The following is a 4,011-nucleotide window of genomic DNA, read 5'->3' on the forward strand; positions in this document are numbered from 1 at the left end:
CTCGGCCTCCCAAAGTGCTGGGATTACAGGCTTGAGCCACCGCACCCGGCCAAGATTAGTTTCTTTTAATGGATATCCACTGTCCCAGAACCAGTTATCAAAAGTTGGCCTTTCCTTACTGATCTGCAGTGATATCTCTGACTTACAGTAAATATGTCTATTCTGTTTCAGTGGCCCAGTTGTCTCACCCTGCACCAATGCTCATTATCTCAATTAGTGTTATTTCTTTTTTTTTTTTAATGTTTTTTTTTTGAGATGGAGTTTCACTCTTGTTGCCCAGGCTGGAGTGCAATGGCGCAATCTCAGCTCATCACAACCTCCGCCTCCCAGGTTCAAGTGATTCTCCTGCCTCAGTCTCCCAAGTAGCTGGGAATACAGGCATGCGCCACCATGCCTGGCTAATTTTGTGTTTTTAGTAGAGACGGGGTTTCTCCATGTTGGTCAGGCTGGTCGCGAACTCCTGACCTCAGGTGATCCACATGCCTCGGCCTCCCAAAGTGCTGAGATTACAGGCGTGAGCCACAGTGCCCGGCCCTCAATTAATATTATTTCATAATGTCTTTATTTCTTGTAGATCAAGTCTTCCCTCTTTGTTCTTCAAGAGTGTCTTGGCTATTTTTGAATATTTGAACGTCTACACCTAAATTTTGGAATCTTTTTTATCAAGTTGATGAAATTTTGGTTGGTATTGCATTTAGCATGTAAATGACTGGGAATAATTGATATCTTCACAATATTGAATCATCCAGTGCATGATACGGTATATTTTGTTTACAGCTTCTTTGATATCTCTCAGAGTTTTATGATTTTCTCTCTGAACATATGGCCCATCCTCTGTTAAATTTTCCCCTATAAGTTCTTCATATATACATATATATGTATATATTTTGAGACAGAGTCTTGCTCTGTTGCCCAGGCTGAAGTGCAGTGGCACAGTCTTGGCTCACTGCAACTTCCACCTCCCAGATTCAAGCGATTTTCCTGCCTCAGCCTCCAGAGTAGCTGGGGTTAAAGGCACACACCACCACACTAGGCTAATTATATTTTTAGTAGAGACAGGGTTTCACCATGTTGGCCAGACTGGTCTCGAACTCCTGACCTCAAGTGATCTGCCCACCTTGGCCTCCCAAAGTGCTGGGATTACAGGCATGAGCCACTGCACCCAGCCAAGTTCTTCATATTTTAAAAATATTATTGCAAATAATATATTTTTAAAATCTCATGGTCTAACTGCTTATTCTCAGCATATAGAAGTACTGACGATTTTGTTGCATTAGTTTTGTGTCTAGCAATCTTAATAAACTTGTTTGTTATAATAATTATTTTTAGACTTTTTTAGATGTTCTACATGCATAATCATAGCACCAATAGATAATGCAGATTATTTATTCTTTTTTAATTTTTATGTTTGTTTCTTTTTAACTTATTGTTCTGGCTATAACCTCTAGTACAACGTTTAACAGAAATAGTAATAGAAGGCCAGGTACAGTGGCTCACGCCTGAAATCCCACCATTTTGGCAGTCTGAGGTGGGTGGATCACTTGAAGCCAGGAGTTTGAAATCAGCCTGGCCAATATGGTGAAACCCCATCTGTACTAAAAATACAAAAATTAGCCGGGTGTGGTGGTGAATGCCTGTAATCCCAGCTACCCAGGAGGCTGAGGCAGGAGAATCGTTTGAACCCAAGAGGCAGAGGCTGCAGTGAGCCGAGATCGTGCCACTGCACTCTAGCCTGGGCAACAGAGCAAGACTCTTGTCTCCAAAAAAAAAAAAGTGATAGAGAATATAAGAGAATATTCTTGCCATTTTCCTGGTTTAAAAAGGAATGCTTTTCAGGCTGGGTACAGTGGCTCACACCTGTAATCCCAGCACTTTGGGAGGCTGAGGCAGGAGGATTGCTTGAGCCCAGGAGTTCGTCTGGGCTCTGAAAAAATACAAAAATTAGCCAGGCATGGTGATGCGTGCCTGTAGTCCCAGCAACTCGGGAGGCTGAGGTGGGAGGATCACTTGAGCCCAGGAGGCTGAGACTGCAGTGCACCACTGGACTCCATCCTGGGTGACGGAGCAAGACCCTGTCTCAAAAACAAACAAACAAACAAAAACAACAACAACAAAAAACCCCGATAATGCCTAAGTGGCAAGTAGGGATGAGGAAAAAGTTGTTTCAAGTACAGGGTGAAAAAGGTACAAAAGAATATAATAGGAAAGGAGAAAGTACTTGAGAAGGCAGTAATACTTAAGTATGGCCAAATAGGAGTAGGTGATAGGAAGGAAGAAGTGATATGAGGAGGTAAGCAGGAGTCAGAAGAAGAGCCTTTCCTAACACACAAAAGAATCAAAATTTTGAATTGAGGTTCTTCCCACCACCTTCTTCAGCCCTACTAATTCCTATTAGAATACTCAGGTGTCACCTACTACAGGAAGCCTTCCCTGACTTCATGTCCACAAGCCAGGGTTAGATGTTGCCTCTGTTCTACTGGAGCCCTCTCTTTCCCTTAGTTCTTTTTATTTTTTAAAAAATATTTAATTAATTAATTACTTAATTTTTTTTGCAGGCAGCCCCCAAACCAGAATAGGTTCGGAGAGTTTTCCTCCTTTACTTCTTTAAATGATAATTATTTATGCGTCTGTCTTCCACACCAAAAGCCATAAGAGGGCAGAGAATGTGTTTTAAAGTTCTATATTACCAGCTTAGCAGAGTATTTGGCACATCATAAGTGCTCAATAGATTTTTTTTTAATCAATGAATAGATAAACAGGACTCCCAGGGAAGGAGAAAAAACTGTAACTTAGTAAAGCTCCTGGCACAAAACTGGCACTGACAAAATTCTTTTATCTTTCTGTGCCTTCACTTTCTCATCTGGAAAATGGGGACAAAAAACTATCTCAAAGGAGTTTCATGGATCTATAAATTACTTAATCCAGGGTCTGACACTTAGTGTCAGGGATAATTATCAGCATGTTAAAAATATAATTATTGGCCAGGCGCAGTGGCTCACTCCTGTAAATCCCAGCACTTTGGGAGGCTGAAGTGAGTGGATCACTTGAGGTCAGGAGTTCGAGACCAGTCTGGCCAACATGATGAAACCCCATCTCTACTAAAAATACAAAAATTAGCTGGGAATGGTGGTGGGTGCCTGTAATCCCAGCTACTTGGGAGGCTGAGGCAAAAGAATCATTTGAACCCGGGAGACAGTAAACCAAGATCACACCACTGTACTCCAGCCTGGGCAACAGAGTGAGACTCTGTCTCAAAACAAAACCAAAACCAAAACCAAAAAAAACCCCACAATTCTCATTGAAATAGACAGTGAGCATGGGTCAGAGTTTCATTTAACTCATTAATGAGGGGACTAGCAGGATGACAAAGCCAGTTCAAAACAGAATATAAGAACTAGAGTTTGGGCTGGGCACAGTGGGATTACACCTGTAATCCCAGCACTTTGGGAGGCCAAGGTGGGTGGATTGCTTAGCCAGGAGTTCCAGACCAGCCTGCACAACATGGCAAAACCCTGTCTATATGAAAAGATACAAAAATTAGCTGGGCATGGTGGCACATGCATGTAGTCCCAGCTACTTGAGGGACTGAGGCAAGATCACTTGAGCCTGGGATGTGGGAGGTCAAGACTATAGTGAGCCGTGTTCAAACCACTGCACTCCAGCCTGGGCAACAATGTGAGACCCTGTCTCAAAAGAAAGAAAAAAGAACTGGAATTTTTATAGTCAATGGAAAAGAAAAATATTGAAGTAAGATTGCTAAATTAAATACTAAATGGGTTAATGTCCTACAGAGTAGTAGTATCATAACCTTTGGGATTATCTTCTCTACTACACAGGAAAGGAAAGTGTTACATCTTATTACTTTATAGAATTGTACAATGTCTGGGCCCTAATTAATTATGTAAATAGTGTCACGTTTCTCTTCAGGGATAGATGACAAGTAGACTTGCTAGTCAATGCTTTATCATGACAGCAAAAAGTCACACAATCATCTTTTTTTTTTTTTTTTTT

Source organism: Mandrillus leucophaeus, unplaced genomic scaffold (genome assembly GCF_000951045.1).
Source record: "Mandrillus leucophaeus isolate KB7577 unplaced genomic scaffold, Mleu.le_1.0 Scaffold129, whole genome shotgun sequence".
NCBI classification, from domain to species: domain Eukaryota; kingdom Metazoa; phylum Chordata; class Mammalia; order Primates; family Cercopithecidae; genus Mandrillus; species Mandrillus leucophaeus.